Source organism: Periplaneta americana, chromosome 11, assembly GCF_040183065.1.
Source record: "Periplaneta americana isolate PAMFEO1 chromosome 11, P.americana_PAMFEO1_priV1, whole genome shotgun sequence".
Lineage (NCBI taxonomy): Eukaryota > Metazoa > Arthropoda > Insecta > Blattodea > Blattidae > Periplaneta > Periplaneta americana.
The window spans coordinates 76,535,012-76,554,311 of NC_091127.1; the positions used below are offsets into that span (position 1 = coordinate 76,535,012).

The 19,300-nt window shown below is 34.4% G+C and overlaps 1 long non-coding RNA gene across 2 annotated transcripts in view; it reads right to left on the reverse strand.

Annotated features, from left to right (window-relative positions):
- Positions 1-19,300, reverse strand: part of LOC138708610 (uncharacterized) — a 545,983-nt gene that overhangs the window by 224,461 nt on the left and 302,222 nt on the right. The window lies entirely within an intron of this gene.

Genomic DNA, 19,300 nt, shown 5'->3' on the forward strand with positions numbered 1-19,300 from the left:
TTATATCCATCATTTCTATTGTAATATTACTGAATTTCCTCGCTGATAGCCTCTAAAAAATCCATTTCTGTAGCAAACAATTTATCCGTGTTTTATTTAAAATCTAAATTTCAGCCCATATAGCATGCTCCACACACAAAATATTACTCCACTATGAAACTTAATTTACCATTCCAGTCACTTTCCTTGCATTATTTAGTCTCCTCTTGATTTCCAAATTTGATGTTGTGTTTTATTCGACAAATAGTAAGTAGATAGCTTTAAATACTTGGGATGTACTGTAAGCAGTAACATGAACTGTTGCCAAGAAGTCAAAAGAAGGATAATTATGGAGAAAGAAGCTCTTAATAGAAAACGGAGCATCTTCTGCGGAACACTGGAGAAAGAACTAAGGAAGACATTACTGAAATGTTTTGTGTGGAGTGTAGCACTGTATGGGGCAGAAATATGGACATTATTACGAAATGAAGAGAAGCGACTAAAAGGGTTTGAAATGTGGATAGAGAGAAGAATGGAGCGTGTGAAGTGGAAAGACAGATTATGAAATGAAGCTCTGTGAAGAAAGAATAATGCTGAAACTTATCACTGATCAGTTTCAGCATTAGGAAGAGAAAAAGGAATTGGTTGGGCCACTGGCTGAGAAGAAACTGCATACTGAAGGATGCGTTGGAATGGAGGTGAACGGGAGAAGAGTTGGGGACAGAAGAAGATATATAATAGACAACATTAAGACATGTGGATCATATTCGCAGGCTAAGAGATAGGAAGAAAATAGGAAATATTAGAGAATGCTGGATTTACAGTGAAAAACCTGCCCTTAGACAGAAAACTATGAATGAATGAAAATGATTCCAAATAGCAAACATTTTGCACTTTTTGGTTGTACTCTTTGTGCAGATTTTTATTAAATACTCTGATCTGTTATAACTAATTCTGAGACCCACTCTTTGTGAGTAATTAATTTTGACAATTGTCCACAAGAAATTAGATAGCACGACGTTAGTCAATTTATAATGTAAATGTAACAAGGGAAAGTAATCAAAACCAATGGGAAGGCAATGTTGGGTTTCCTTTAAGAAAGTCCCTGCCCTCTGAAGTTAATAATTTTCTTCAAGGTATTTTTTATAATTTTTTTTTTGCAGCTTTCATACTTTATTTTTACCGGCTTGATACAGTTATAATTTTATATTATTATGAGATACAAAGTCCCAAAGTATAACTTCATTGCAAGGCACTGTAATATTATTTTGATAGAAATTCATTGTTGTAAAATACGTAAAAATTCAAATAATCGTACAGATCCTAAACCCACGCACGATATATGGCTAAGAATGTAGCTTAGACAAAGTCGGAGATAAAAAATGAGAAACGGAAATAACCTCAAGCGGTAGAAACATAAATAATATTATTAGAGATGAATGTGATGTAACGGATATAAAAGACGGTCTGGAGGGAAAACAGAAAGCAAAAAAACTACGTTACAAAAATGGAAAACGACAATAAGGACAATAAGAAATACCGACAGCAACCAGATCACCATAAACGCTGCAAAGAAAATTGAGTCACAGATACAAAGAATGTAACACAATATGTGGGATACATTTCGTGGATGGGTTCAGATCCTTGCATAACAATAAATTCTATGTAAACATAGGCCCTAAAATCCCCTTGATTCCAGGTTAGGTTGTTTTTTGTGTTCCACCAACAACATGCCTTCTTTCGAAGTAAATATTCAGAATTACCCCCTAACGTTTGGATACCAGGCCTGCAATCTCTTTATTTCCTGCACTAAAAGCTTTCTGTGTTTAGTCACTGCAGATGTGTATTCGTTTCCTCTGCGTTGCAGCATAATAATGGGTCAATTCTCGAAACACTCATCACTAAATTAAAGGAAGTCCTCACGCCCTTGTTGAGATCAGGCATCAATAATTTAGCATTAATGTAGCCTATAGTCGGAAATAACAGACCATAATAATTAATTGGGTACGACATTCTAGCTACGGATAATCAAACTGCAATAGTAGGAGAAAACAAAATACGTGTCACTAGATGCCTCTGTTGCTGTACAGTTGCACATGATGGTGCTAAGCTTCAATTTTATCAACAATCATCTCACTAGAGGTTTTGATTTATCTAGATAAAATCAAATTTTACAAGTCTATATAGAATAGGAGGGGTAACATTAGGAGCAAAAGAACTAGCTAGATATAGAGGAAAACACGGAAATTTTACTTGAAGCAAGTACAGAGATAGGTTTGGAATTAATTCCTGAAAAGACAAAGTATATGACTTTATGTGTCGTGACGAGAATATTGTACGAAATGGAAATATAAAAATAGGAAAATTATCTTTTGAAGAGGTGGAAAAATTCAAATACTTGGGAGTAACAGTAACAAATATAAATAATACTCCGGAGGAAATTAAACACACAATAAGTATGGGAAATGCCTGTTATTATTCCGTTGAGAAACTTTTATCATCCAGTCTGCTGTCAAAATATCTTAAACTTAGAATTTATAAAACAGTTATATTACCAATTGTTCTTTATGGTTGTGAAACTTGGACTCACAATTTGAGAGGGGAACAGAGATTAAGGGTGTTTGAGAATAAGGTGCTTAGGAAAATATTTGGGACTAAGAGGGATAAAGTTACAGGAGAATGGAGAAAGTTACACAACACAGAACTGCACGCATTGTATTCTTCAACTGACATAATTAGGAACATTAAATCCAGACGTTTAAGATCGCAGGGCATGAAGCACGTATGGGCGAATCCAGAAATGCAAATAGTGTGTTAGTTGGGAGGCCGGAGTGAAAAAGACCTTTGGGGAGGCCGAGAAGATAATATTAAAATGGATTTGAGGGAGGTGGGATATGATGATAGAGACTTGGATTAATCTTGCTCAGGATAGGGACCAATGGCAGGCTTATGTGAGGACGGCAATGAACATCCAGGTTTCTCAAAAGCCAGTAAGTAAGTAAGATAAAATCAAAACTCAAGTGGGATTTAACTGACTATTGAACGATTAGAAGAAACTATATAAAGATTGGAATAAATAAAGAACTCTAATACAATAAAATATCAATGGACTTACTAAGCGGAATTCTCATTGTAAGAGTTTGAATTAAATTAAGTGCCAACGGTGTCGAGTCACTTGTATTTATTTACAATGTGAAATTAGAAGTTTTTTTATTATTATTATACTTCGGTGTTGAGTTTTGTTAATACATGTTTGGCAGACAGCATTTAATATAACATATTTACAATTAAATTAAAATGAACTTGACATATGTTTTAATTCGTTAGGTGTTTGGAATAAATGATTATGCAAGAAAATATGTTTTTCTAAATCCTATACTTAAGCTCTATATCTAAAGCTATTGTTGGTGTGCATATTTTATATATTAATTACATACACAGAGTGATTCACGAGGATTTACCGTCCTTTACGGAGTTTATTTCTGAAGACTTTTGAGCAAAAAAAATGTCATATAAACACAATTCCTATTCTCAATATTTTCAGAGTTACACTAATTTAAAGTTGTTTGTAAAATACGTTTTTTTTTCCTTAGTTTGAAGGTAAAAGAATAATACAAATAGGGAATAAACCATTCAGAAATGTCATTTCTTTAATTGGCAGGATGAAGCTAAAAATGAGCTGTGAACTCCTTAGTTGCTTCGTGCAGTTATCTTTTTCCATTTTTAACTAGAAAATTACATTATTTTTACGCACTTATCACAACAAGTATTACAAATCACACCACTTCCACCGACATAATTACTTGCAGTTCAATTTTGCATCCTAATTTACAGTCTTGGAGAGTTTACAACACATTTTAAAAAATGTCGCCGTCCGCTTGAGTACACTTGGCCACACGCTTGTGAATGGCACTCGTCGCTCTACGTAACTGCATACGGCTATCTTTGATTTCCGTAGCGCTCCCGCTGGCTGCTGACTGCACGCTGACCAAGATCACGCGTTCACAGCAATGCGTTCCAATAAAGAAACGTAACTCTGTAAATATTGAGAACAGGACCCATGTTTACATGACATTTTTTGCTCAGAATGTCTTCGGAAGTAAGCTCCGTAAAGGATGGTAAATCCTCGTGAATCACCTTGAATAGGCCTACGTGCTATATTTCAAATTTAAAAATGTATGAATTTAATAAACTAGGTTCACACTACATTAGGCATTGCTGCCCGAATGGGTAGAAGCTCGTGTTCTGGGGCAGTTCGGTTTAGTTATATGAAATTGAAAAGTGTTCATTAATATATAGGCCTAGTAAAATACAAACTATGTAATAACGTAATATATTATATAAATATAGAAAATGCAAAGTACTCGAGTATTAGATTACAATTTTAAACTCAATTAGCATAAGAAAAGACAAAATAATTACATAAAATTAATCTAATTTATTTCCTAAATCTGTGTGTGTTCAGTGTACTTAGTTCAGGGTAAGCTCTAATTAATGCACTAGGCCTATAGATTGAGTCCAAATTTCTGCTGTGCTTTAATCCAGCAGTTGTGTGGCATTTGGGGGTGTTTAGAAAGAAAATGTAGTTTTGTCTCCTATGGTATTCATGAGGATCAAAATTAAATTTATAATATGCTTATAAATTTCTATAAATGTACAATAGTCTTTGGAAAAATACTGTAGTTACGGAAGCAAGGCACACAATATGTTGGTTCTTCAGATCCGACAATGTTTCTAGCCGCTTAATGGCCAGTTTGTGCAGCGGGCTTGATTTCAACGATAATGCAGTGTTGTATAATCATATGTCTTTGTAATAGATATAATGAGCATTCGTTAGTTTGCACAAACTCGATTTGTTCTCGGACAGTAGCAGAAATAAAATTTGGTTTGTACAATTTTTATGCGATTTTGTACGAGCACAATCCAGTTTGTGTTAATTGGACGTCTGTGTAAACGGGACTTTACAGCCACACCAAGTACAGCCATAATGCAGAGAATTCCAGCTACGTTTGTAGGGATGTAGAATAGCAATAACATGCTTTTTTTTTCTTTCTTCCGAAGCGCTAGCGGCTAGACTCCAGGATGAGTCATATCAGATTCTTACAGTATTTGCTTTCTTTTTTATACGGAGCAGGGGCCCGAAGGCTAGCACTACAGTTCTAAGACTTATTGTTTTGCTTTTTGGGTTATTTTACGACGTTGTATCAACATCTCAGGTTATTTAGCGTCTGAATGATATGAAGGTGATAATGCCGGTGAAATGAGTCCGGGGTCCAGCACCGAAAATTACCCAGCGTTTGCTCGTATTGGGTTGAGGGAAAACCTCGGAAAAAAACCTCAACCAGTTAACTTGCCCCGACCGGTATTCGAACCCGGGCCACCTCATTTCGCGGTCAGACGCGCTAACCATTACTGTACTCCACAGGTGTGGACCTTATTGTTTTCAACCTTTCATGTTCTGTGAATGATATTTGTCGACGAACGGTTGCGCTCTTGTTCGAACACAGCAGGCTCCACAGTGAATCTAACCTGAGTTATGGTAATGGTAAGAATGCCATGTGAATTATTGATGGCGAAATGAGTCCGAAGCCACCGGCACAGCTCAGTCGGTTGAGGCGTTTGTCTGCCTATCCAGAGTTGCGATTGGGCGTGAGTTCGATTCACGCTTGGGCTTATTAATTGGTTGGGTTTTTCCGAGGTTTTCTCCAACCGTAGGGCGAATGTCAAGTAATTATGGCGAACCCCCTGCCTCCACCAAATACCATCCCGCTATCACCAAGTCGACTTTAAATAACCCAATAGTTGATACAGATCGTTAAATAACCAACTAAAAAAATGAGTCCGAGGTCCAACACTGAAAGTTACTCAGCAATTCTGCTTCAATTGTTGGAAGAAAAAACTTCGGAAACAATCAGGTAACTTGTCCCAACCAGGGTTTGAACCAGGGCCCGCTCGTTTCCGAGTCAGATATTTAGACATGCTAACCGTTACTCCACAGACATGCTAACCGTTGGACTTTTCTTCTAGTTTTTAAATTTAATTTTCCGAATAGATATCTCCACGTTCTGAAACCATTTTCTTTTCAGTCTTTTGTTTTTTTTTTTCTGTCACCATACATTCGCGGGAAACCACCATGTGGGACCTCTACATAGGAAGGAGAACACAAGACAGGCCAAGAAGAAGATGGGCAGATACATTCAAGCAGCAGCTGGGAGGGAACTGGTCAACCATCGCCCGCAACAGGAACGAGTGGAGACAGATAGTGAACAAGCTCATACAGAACTAATATTTGACAAACTTTAGTGTATCTCACATAGTGATTGTGAATGTGAATATTATTCACGTGAAATAGCTCATCATGTGAACCACACCAACCGAGCTTCCCCTCCTGTAAGAGGTTCTAGCCCTTCATGGGACACAGTGCCTTCATTCATTCATTCATTCATTCATTCATTCATATATATATCTGATGCTTTTCCATTTCAATGCGGGCTAAAGCAGGGAGATGCACTATCACCTTTACTTTTTAACTTCGCTTTAGAATATGCCATTAGGAAAGTCCAGGATAACAGAGAGGGTTTGGAACTGAACGGGTTACATCAGCTTCTTGTCTATGCGGATGACGTGAATATGTTAGGAGAAAACCCTCAAACGAGTAGGGAAAACTCGGAAATTTTACTTGAAGCAAGTAAAGCGATCGGTTTGGAAGTAAATCCCGAAAAGACAAAGTATATGATTATGTCTCGTGACGAGAATATTGTACGAAATGGAAATATAAAAATTCGAGATTTATCCTTCGAAGGGGTGGAAAAATTCAAATATCTTGGAGCAACAGTAGCAAATATAAATGCCACTCGGGAGGAAATTAAAAGCAGAATAAATATGGGAAATGCGTGTTATTATCCGGTTGAGAAGCTTTTATCATCTAGTCTGCTGTCAAAAAATCTGAAAGTTAGAATTTATAAAACAGTTATATTACCGGTTGTTCTGTATGGTTGTGAAACTTGGACTCTCACTTTGAGAGAGGACATAGGTTAAGGGTGTTTGACAATAAGGTGCTTAGGAAAATATTTGGGGCTAAGCGGGATGAAGTTACAGGAGAATGGAGAAAGTTACACAACACAGAACTGCACGCATTGTATTCTTCACCTGACATAATTAGGAACATTAAATCCAGACGTTTGAGATGGCAGGGCATGTAGCACGTATGGGCGAATCCAGAAATGCATATAGAGTGTTAGTTGGGAGACCGGAGGGAAAAAGACCTTTGGGGAGGCCGAGACGTAGATGGGACGATAATATTAAAATGGATTTGAGGGAGGTGGGATATGATGATAGAAACTGGATTAATCTTGCACAGGATAGGGACCGATGGCGGGCTTATGTGAGGGCGGCAATGAACCTTCGGGTTCCTTAAAAGCCATTTGTGAGTAAGTAAGTAAGTAAGTAAGATATATATATATACGTACTCTGTAATTACTCATTACTCATTCTGAAGAAAATTGGTGCGGATTACAAAGAGAGAAGACTGTTCTGTAACCCTTATAATATGAAACTAGTCAAAGTCAGGAGAGTAGAAGAAATGTCAAAAGGAAGTAACATAGGGCGAGGAGTACGACAAGGATGCCCTTTACCTCCTACCGTGTTCGACATCTACTTGGAGGATTTAGTGAAGAACTATTTTCAGAACATCAGAGAGGTGATAGTAGGAGGAAAAAGAATTAAATGGCTAAGATTTGCTGATGATATGGCGTTTATAGCACAAGACGATATTAAGGGATATGCTACTGGAGCTAAATGATAGCTGTGAGCATTATGGGATGAATATAAATAAGGCCAAGACCATGGTTATTGGGAGAAAATAAAGAAGGGAAACCTGTGAATTCGAAATGAGACAGTAGAGCAAGTGGACAGTTTGAAATATTTCTTTCTTATATTTATTTTTATCTAATACGACGTGTTACGTTTCTGTATGGTTTTGTTTCTCCCTTTTTAATTGATTTAATATTACAACGCTTTATCAACTGCGATGGTTATCTAGCGTCTGAACGAGATGAAGCTGATAATGTCAACGAAATGAATCCAGGATCCAGCGCCGAGTTATCCAGCATTTGCTCTTAATGGGTTGAGAGAAAACTTATCTCAACCAGGATTTGAACTCGAACCCACTCATTTCATGGTCAGATATGCTAACCATTACTCCACACCGCTGCACGTCTCTCTCTCTTCATGTGAGAAACTGTGATTCGTGATTATTCTCAAATAAACACATCTATACTAATAATAAATCTTTAGCCAAATTTTTTCTGGTAATTTTCGATTTTCCAAAAATAATTGGTGTTAACATGTATAATTAACCATCCTGAAACCGAAAATCGCTTTTTTTGAAATTTTTGTTTGTATGTCTGTCTGTCTGTCTGTCTGTCTGGATGTTTGTTACCTTTTCACACGATAATAGCTGAACCGATTTATATGAAAATTGGAATATAATTTAAGTTCGTTGTAACTTAGATTTCAGGCTATATGACATTCAAAATACTTTATTTAAAAGGGGGGTTATAAGGGGGCCTGAATGAAATAAATCGAAATATCTCGCTTATCTATTAATTTTCATAAAAAATATTACATAACAAAAGTTTCTTTAAAAATAAACTCCGATAAGGTTTATTCTATACAAAATTTTGATAGGACTGATATTTAATGAGATAAATGAGTTTTAAAATTACAATAACAACGCCATCTAAGGCGCTGTACTGAAATAAAAACAAATGACTTCGTCTATAAGGGGCCTTGGACAACAGCAATCGAAAGCTATTAAACATAGCCTAAGAGAATGTTTTTGTGTTTGTATGAAGTAATGTCGGGAGCTAATTAATTGTTTAATTATTATTTCACCATTGGAAAGTGTAGTTTCTCTAGATGGACATAATTCTACAATGCTATTACAGTAACTTCTGAAACATATAGCAAGTAATATAAAGTATACACATTAAAACTAAATGATATGTAAATCTTCATTAAACTGTGGTTGCATGTAATAACAATTAAAAACCATGTTAAAGGAATTGTCATTCCACCAAATGATTGCTCTCTGGACCAAAATGACCGCATTTTAATTATTTAAATACAATTTAAATTAAACGATTTATCCTTTTATCAAACACGAATGTTCCCTGGATCAAACGTCCTATTTTAATTATGTAATTACTTTATATTTATTTCTAACAGGTGGAGCGGAGCGCACGGGTACGGCTAGTCATTAATAATTTGAAGGGTCCACTGCAAGAATGATGGATGTCACTTTCTTGTCGAAAATGAACCAAGACTGTCAATGCATAGCTTAAGACATATAGAATGTACAGAGTTATATGGCATTAACACTGATAGTCATTGTCCAGTAATGATCGGAAAATCACAGTTAAGCTTTGAGCGCTAAGCATTTCTAACTTTCAATTGCTTCTCCTGCAAAATGTATTCCAAATGACATCCATCATTCTTGCAGTGGACTCTTCAATTGTAATGTACTGTACATTGTTATTTCCCACTGGTACAAATTAGAGGCACGGTTTCATTGTGCTGTAGTTTATTTACCGTAAAGCCAGTCACATATTTCTCCTTTCTTACCTCAGGTTCAGTTTAGAAAAAATATGTAATTCCCATTATAGTAGATTCTTACCCTTCCCTCCTAGCATGTCTCTCGTAATGATATAATATCCATCTTGAATTTTTCGTCATCCCATCGGCTTCTCTACCATCTTGTCCGGCTTAGCCACATCACGGACATTCCATGTTGCGATCGTTGTATCCCATTTTCGTTCCCTACTCCGCCCACGCTGATCATGTCACCACCCAATTCCAAGTCTATCTGGCTTAGATCCCAGTAATCCTGAGGGACCGATGACTTTGAGATTATTCCCTTAGAGATGTTGAAAGAAAGTTTCTACACCCATATTACTACTTATACTTTTCAAATTACAAATATTTTACTATAATCAGATAATGTTTCTTTCACATTCATCATTGTGATTGTTCTTCTCAAAATTGTGAATGTCCCATATTAATCGGATCCTCAGAAGTTAAGTATTTAAGCATTACGACCGACCAGCATTTACGATGGAATAAACATATTTATGCAATAGAGTCCGTAAAACAATGTATATATTTTTTATACTTCGGCCATACTTACCAGTTAATATATTTTTACGTCTCATTTATTTAGCTTTATTTCAATCCATTCTCCAGTATGGAATTTAAGGGTGGGGAAATGCTGTAATTCTAATTTCACTCCATTAATACTTATTCAGAAAGGAATAATTAAAATATGCCTTAATAAACCAATTGAAGACATTATTACAAAAACAACCCTTGTCACAGTTGCTATTTTTTCAAGAAACCAATAAAAAATAAATAGAACAACACATGTCAGCTGTTTCCGTACAACTGGTGTTTATCCTTGTGGCTATTGTACCTGACATGGATCATTTTTGGAGATATAATCATTTGAAATAGTAGCAACTGTATCCTTAACTCAATTTCATTAAAAATGACTAGGGCAGTTTTTGTAATAATGTCTTCAATTGATTACTCATCCGAGCTTTTGTTCACTGATTTTAATGTTTTGAAAATTAAAAACATTTATTATAGTGCCTTATTAAACTTCATACATAAAAATCGCAATAAATTGAAATTGTACGATCATAAATATGGAACTAAAAGATACGATTTTATAAGAATAGAGGAATAAAAGTGTTTTACAAGCACAGCTCTTAGCCATGTTACCTATTTTGGTCCAAGGTTATATAATAAAACAATTGAAAAACACCCAAATTTGGAAACTTTTAGTATCAGAAATTTAAAAAATAGCGTTAGGAATTTAATTTTTAAAGAATATATGTTGATCTAATATGTATATGTATTTGTATGAGTTAAATTGTTAAAATTAAAATTGTATTTTTTAAATTAATTTATTCCTATAATTTTTTTCCTTCACCCACTTTGTGTCAAATAATTATTTTTGTGTGTGTTAAGTATGTGTTTAGATAACTCCCTGAGAACGAATTTTTACTCGTTTAGGAAAGAATTAAAACTGTATTTTTGTGCATGTTATTTTAGTAAAAATAAACTAACATGCTGAGCTACAATTTCGCTAAACGGGATTGATAATTTTTTTCCGTTAGATAAACTTCGGTAGAGCTAGATGTAGCTGAAGGAAAGTAATATTGACAACATTGAGCTAGACCGCATGTTCATAAATGGTTGTACGCAAGCTATACTTATGTACTCATGTTATTGTTGAGGAGTAGGCTACTGCAGGGATAATGACCTTGAAAACTGAACACGTTATTTCAGTAGCAGTTACTTTCTGTCTGTTATTTTCTGTAGCTGTTACAAATAGAGTAACAGAAACGAAGTAATGGCTCTGTTATTTGTAGGTTATCATTAATATCATGGAGTTAACTATGGTTAAGAAGCAACCCTATTATTCTGAGGAATAAAATTTGATAAGGTAGACATGATGTTTCGGAGCCAGAGTGTTTTTTGGGGCAACTAATATGGTGACCAAAATACTGCTGAGGCAGCTACTGCCCTAAGCTTCCCTAAGATTTATAGTGGAAGTTTCATTAATCCATTCATAGTGTTCTTCCCAAGAGCAGGTCTTTCACTGCAAACCTACTATTTTCCAATCTTTCCTACTTTCCGCCATCCTCTTAGTCTCCGTATGCGATCCATGTATCATAATGTTGCTATCATCTGATATTTTCTTCTGCTCTGAACTTTTCTTTCGTTTACCATTCCTTCTAGTGCATCGATCAGTAGGCAGATTCTTCTTAGCCAGTGACCCAGCCTATTCTTTTATCTTTTCCTGATCACTTTAATCATTATTCTTTCTCCATCTACCCTTTCTAGCACAGCTTCGTTTCTTATTCTGTCTGTTCATTTCTCATACTCTCTTTATCCACATTTCAAATGTTTCTAATCGCTTCTAATCGTCGTAATGTCCACGTTTCTGTTCTGTGCCATGCCACACTCTACATAAAGCACTTCACTGGTTTCTTCCTTAGTTATTTTTCCAGAGGTCCACGGAAGATGCCCATTTTTCTATCAAAAGCTTCTTTTTCCATTGCTATCCTCCCATCAGAGTAATACAAAAGGAGTTTTTTGGAGGGAGGTTAGGAAGAGAGGATGTGTTCTTTCTCACTGGAGTTAGTATGAGGCTGTCTTGGCGACATTAACAGTCGAAAAGGAAATTGCAGTGTTTAATTTATCACTCCCTTAATTTTATTACTGTCAAAATAATGCCAAATTATTCTTCAAGAAACTACTACTCACATAACTGGACTGGGACTGGAATGTTTTACCTGTAGACTTAATAAAAGCTTTACCAATAATCACAAATACTTTAAAGCAATAGGATTAAGGTCTTCACTAATACGGTAGTATAATATGCTCTGTATCTGTTGGATTTTCTGTTATAGTGAGTGAACAGCGCGTAATAGCGAAAATGCAATAAGTTACAGTATATGTTTCGGTGAAACAACAGTGAGCAACAGAGCTAATTCAGGAGCTACAGAGCTAATTCAGAGAGTTATAGCGGCCGAGTAATAAGTTAAATTCACAATGAAACTGGGTGAATTTAGTGAATGCGCAGTGCGTAGTAGTGTAAGTGCAGCGAGTTATACTATAGTGTACTGTATGTACAGTGTTTCTGTAGTGAAATTATAGTAACGTACAGAGCAGTTCATTACTTTTTAAGTGACCGAGTAATGAGTATAATTAATGTGTTAATTAATAGAGAATGTATAGGGGAAGTTGAAAATATCAGTAGTGAAGAATTTATATAGCAATATAACGTATGTATTTTTAGACTTTTGATTATGTATTTTCTTATTCGTTCTCTTATTTGCTGTCGTTGACTTGTTTTGCTTACTATATTCCTGCTATTGTATTTCTTTAGTTTTATAGTCAGTATGTCTTGTCTTTATATACCATTATTTTTCCTGTAATTACCACCGGATGAAAACCTATTCATTAGCGATAAATATGAGTAAGTTCACCTTTCACTTTAAAATCCATGAGTGAATACTTTTCATAAAGAGAATCGCAATCGTTGCTGCAATCGTTTCTGGACTGAAAGGTCTCCCTCCTGAAGGGACAAGCTGTCTTAGCTGCCACTCAGGGACTAAACAGAGGCAACATTGTCCCTTTTTACTTATTTTATGAAGCATATGGGAAGCGTTGTAACGCTGGAAAATGTAAATTTCGAGATTTTCGTGGAAATACTCGTTTTCAGCATTATTGATGCCGAAAAAGTGGACTCAAACATGCTGTCTGTCTACCTGTGTCTATGTACAGCAATTTTTCCTAACTTACTAGACAGATTCTGTTCACATTCAGTGTCTATTTCTCAATTTATCCTGAAATAACACATATGGAAGGTAATAATATTTAGTAACAATCGAAATGTCTTTATTCGAAATCAAAACCACATATTGCCACGAACTTGAAATCCAACTTAATGATTTTCTTATATTCATTCCTCGTAAAAGATGAAGAAAACATGAAATGATGTGCTCACTTTGTCTCCAGGGAACTGTTTCATAAAATTATAGTAAAATACTCTAGTAGTTTACTATAGCAGAATAATATTTCTACTAGAGTTCATTTTTGTGTATTATAAATATTTTTCTACTACAGTGAAAATATTAGTTTAGTAAATTAGCATACAGGGTGGCACACAAACATTATAGGAAGACGTGCATATTGTACCGATGGATTTGATTATTTTATTACTTATTAGAGTCCTGCGTTTGGTTACCTTAGTCACCAAGCAACCAGTAGCAATATAGTTGCGTACATGAGGGATAAATCACTGGTACTGAACCAGACACACAGTTCAGAGTTCAGGTCTGCTGCTCAGTGAGCAGGACAGTCAACATGCCGAAACAAAACAAGTAGTACTCAGTGTAAATAATTCTTTTACTATGATTTACTGTATGTATGGTAATTTCCACCATTTATTTACTTATGTATTTATTTACTTATGTATTTATTATTTATGTATTTATTTATTTACGTATTTATTTATTTATTTATTTATCTACTTATGTATTTATTTATTTACGTATTTATTCACTTATTTACTTACGTATTTATTTATTTACGTATTTATTTACTTACGTACTTATTTATTTACTTATGTATCTATCTATACATGTGTACATGCATATGTTGTGTATAGCTACAACGTTCACATGTAGAACAAGTCTTCATAATCAATTCCTACAATCTGGCATTCAAGACGGTAATACATGGAGACAAAAAAAACCTACAACCATTTCTAGATGAACGAAAATTGAAACATCATGGCCGAAATATATTTCATGTATTTCAATATTAACTCATTTTCAGTTGTGAATATTCCAATTTCAATCCTTTCAATAACTTGTCATATTATTTACTTCTAAACTCGTTTTCATTTTCATAAAATATAGGCCCACTTATATGTTCTAAAATGTGCAATTTAAATACTCAAAGCTCTGCAATTAGGAGAAAAATAATGAGGATTGGTTTTGAATTAAAGATACATTATGAAATAGAAAGTATCTAGAATCTAGATGCGCTTTACTTGTGAGAATAATGTTCTGTTACCTATAAGGTGGCTTTCAATAAATATTTAGTAAGTTATATTATTAAATCCACGTGACAGTATAATGTGCATGTGAGTACTGTTCTCAATGTCCAGTGCCTACACAAATAAGTAGATGTAAACACTCGAAACGGAGCGGACGACGCACAGTGGTCCGGATCGCTAAAAAGCCAGACAAAAGTCATTTTTCGAACTTCATATTAAAAACACAAAATTACCTCAATAATAATCCTCAATAGTCATTCTGATAACACCAAGTGCTTTTCGAAGAATGCTTCAAAGGTGCTGTTCAATACCCGGGCAAAAGTGACACAAATCTGTCCTGATTAATTCTGCATGTTTATAAGTGATTTCTGAACATTGTGTCTGCTTAATTATGCAAAGTAAAATGCTAAGTATATTTTTGTGAATGTTTTATGGTCCTATGTATTAGGAACAATTACAATTTTCAATATTTTTTGTTTTTAAGTACTGATAATAAATCAAGTTTCTATTGCTCGTGTTTTGAGGAAAAAACAAAATTGTTTTAGAGTTTTAAAAAAGTGTGCACAAGTGTACACCGTAAAACTTACATATGTATATTGGTAGACATTTATATGTTTGTCTGTGAAGGTTTCATCTGCAACACCCCGCAACACTGCGAATTATGACTTCTAAATCATATCCATGGCCTGGTCCGTCAACACGTGTCGCGCCATACGCACTTACCGAGATTTATGTTTGATTACTTAAAGACTGAGGAGTGATTTGTTGAAAGTAAACAACAAAGGCCCTTAATTTTTTCCATATACAGAGGGCTTTTGTTGGTTTCAGGTCATTGTATAATGTGTGCATAATGTGGTGTGTAAAAATGAATTTACTTGTTAGTTACGAAGAAATTTACGAGAAAATGAAAGAAAAGGGTAATAAGAGTCTTGTGCAACGTGAAGAATATGTTGTGCAGTATATAAAGAACAAACGTGAAATAAATTTGGACAGTCATAGCACAAAGTCACTAGAAAGTGTAATAAGAATTTGGTTTTATCTTCAATATTATCAGCGTTAGAACAAAATTAGTCACTGCAGCGAAACCACGTATCTTCGTAAAAATTCAGACTGATTATAACAAGAAATTTAGTTACCATTTACAGACATTTTTTCTACTTCTTCTTATTCTTCTGAAAGGTGTTATCAATGATAGTAAGTATAGAAATTTTTCAAAATTTCAATATTGTATGCCACCCAAGTACATAAAATTCTTGTTCATGGATCTGTAATTGTGCAGGCGGCTCACTGGTTGCAGAATTATTAGAAGATACTACTGAGTCTAGAAACTAAGATGTGACAAAATTTCGAGAAAGTTTTATTCGAAGAATTTCAAAACAAGACGACAATTTAGACCTCTTTAGCAGGTTAATATTGACTTCTGACCTATTAATTTCCAGCTTGAATAAACTACCAAAGAAAAATAAAAATTAAATATAGGCCTATCTTCGGAAGTACTTGGTCTTTTGGTAATGACCGAAGAAGAGAAGGAGGAAGAAGACGACGAATTTGGAACATCAGCTTGCGGGGACGAGATCTAAGTTCTTCTTGAATTTATTTACTTTATCACGTAAGAATATTTTGTCTTTCTTTTTTAAATCCAAATCACTCTTGGTGTTTGAATTGCGACCTTCAAACAGTTCTGTATTTCAACTTGTCTGCATTTACAACAATGAAACTACTCGGTGCATCCAAGGCACACTTCTCAGATGCAAATGCTCAACACTTTCGTAAGTAACAAAATGCATACTTTATTTCTGCTTAGCCATATACTTCATAACAAAATTTATAAAAATGCAGATATTCTAATATAATTTAGCACAATAATGTAATGGAATTTACAAGTGTGCAAGTTCATACAAGTTATATTACCACTACTATTAAATGGTACATAACATTTTGGAACCCCTACAAAACTACGAAAATATTAACGGATTATTTATGTTAGTAACTGAAAGAATATATTCACCCACAATAATACAATCCTTAATTGAATTTCGATTATAACTTACACAGGTTACATATAATTTTAAACTTGTAGATTTCATAATTTATGCAATTTTTCAACCCTTATATTAGGGGTTACTGATGAAATTGTGCACGTAAAATGACTATAATTGTTTCATTTATCGAGTTTTGCAATAAAATAACAGGTGTGATAAAAAATCTAATTTGGCCCTTATTACTGAACGCATAATTATCTCACCCCTCAAGAGGGGTAGTTATTCATTTCCAAATGTCATTAAAATTTGCACACGTTAGATACATGTTATTAGTAATAAGTGTACCAAATTTCAAGTTAATATTACCACTAGAAAAAGAGTTATTATTTTTGTCCGGGTTTTAAGCGACGGCCTCATTCAGTCGAAAAGATCTGACCCGCAGAGCGAAGCTAGTATGATCCATTTACATCTAACTTGTACTCAAAGCAACCAAACACAGGACTATTTATTATTCAACTTACAAACCGTAGGTAAGTTTGAAAAGAGTACAAAATGAGACAGAAGCAGAACTATTAAGACCTAATTAGTTATTCTTATAATAATAATAATAATAATAATAATAATAATAATACTAATAATAATAATAATAATAATAATAATAATAATAATAATTCAAGGCAACTATGTTCTGTTTCTTGTACGAAGATATTTTAGTATTGAAATAATTCATACTTTCATATTTTTCCAAAGCAAGTTTCATATTTTCGCAAAATTTCCTTCAAATTTTACTAGTCTCTAGTAATAGGCCCAATGAATTTCAGATATAACACCATGTTCTTTAGTATTAAACTATCGTATTACTGCAGTAACAAAAAAGCATTCAGAAGAGCATATAATTATAGGTTTTCATTTTAAGAGTTCCCTTTAGCGACACATCCTCTATTTGAAAACCTTCTGTCATCATGTAGTTAATATGTCCCATAATCACCCACGGAGGATAGCGTATTAGGTAGCTGCAGTGCTGTGTTTCTATGTAGAGAGGATCAGTAATTTGCAGCCGGGATCGCATGGAGATTGACAGCAAATAGAAAGTGGTGGCTTGTTTCCACTTAGCAGGTTCTGCACAGACCTGAACCGAGAGGGATCAAAATTAGATTTAAGAGACTGTGGGATTGGCCATTCTGCTCTGATACAAAATGGAGGGTTGGATTTTCAGCGTCTAACGAAACGACTATCATTAAGTGGTGTTAAGCAATTCAATCACATTTTCAAGAAGATTGCACACATTGTTAAGACAAGGAGCACACTTCTGGAATAATAATTTCATTCTGAACCTCAAAAACTAGTAATTTCATCGTGAAAGACTGAAATAATATTAGACTAAAATATGATTGAACTTCTCGGTTTGTCGTCGTTCAGGAAACAGAAATAATAATAATAATAATAATAATAATAATAATAATAATAATAGTAATAGTAATAATAATAATAATAATCATAAACTAAAAACGAATTATATTATGTTCTCCACTTATACATTTTTAGAATTATTCCTCTTCTTTCCTGAGGTTTCGGCAAAATTCCTACACTTTTTCATACCAAGTAATTTTCTATATGTTCTTAATTTATTTAATTTTTATAAGGCTACAGAACTCATAACATCATTTACACGATCTAAATAAATTCGTTTTCATATAAGCTTGTCGTGAACGTGTAAGAACACGAAAATATGTTTACTGTTCTCCAACCAGGAGATAAACCGTGAAAGGAATGTGTTTGCGTCATCTATTGGAGCGAAGTGGATAGATAATATTAGAGTAATAACGTCAGTTTAAAAATCATGCGCTCTCCTGCATATGTTATTTCCTGTATGGAGGGATTAAAAGACCAGGAGATTAACCGTGATCTAATTTAACTAGAGTAGTATAAAATGTGTATATCAGTGTTATGGTTTGTGCTTTGAGAGATAGCCAATAGAGATACGAGTACCCACGTGTGTGACCTTATGACATCAACATTCATTCACAGCATCACTCCGTTCCGTCTCATTCCCTGGAGGCTTTCTCGTGGTTGGGGTGCAGTATTGTTAAGATGCGGCCCACTTGGAAATGTTAAGCAGTGGAAATTGGAAGCAGCCCGTGCTTGTCTCCACCAGTCTTGTGTCCTTTGAAGTCATTGTTACTGCTTTAGAAATAGCGAAACGTTTCGTAACACATCATGATGTAAATGAACAAATTATGGAAACAGTTATCACAATTCGAGGGGATGAGGAAGCAGTCCAAAATAACTTACTTGTCTTTAAAATAACCACATGTTATTAAAGAAAGATCACAAGGTAAGAACAAGGTAAGTCAATTTCGTAAAAATTTCTGAATTGCTGTTTTTGAAATGTAATATATCAGTTAGCTTTGGCTCTAAACAGCTAAGATTGCCTACAAATAATCTTACATTCTTCAAGAATGTGTGTTGTAAATTTCAGGACTGTATAACAGACTCAAAGGTGGCTTAACTGTGAAGTTCTAAATTTATCTTTTGAAAAATTTTACTAAATTGTTTTTCTCAGTCAAGGTTTTTTTTTTTTTTTCAGAAAAGTACAAATAAAGTTTTGCTGTAATATATTATTATTATTATTATTATTATTATTATTATTATTACTGTTGTTATTGTTATTATTATTAAAACAGAAGAAGAGGAAGGTCTTCTCTTA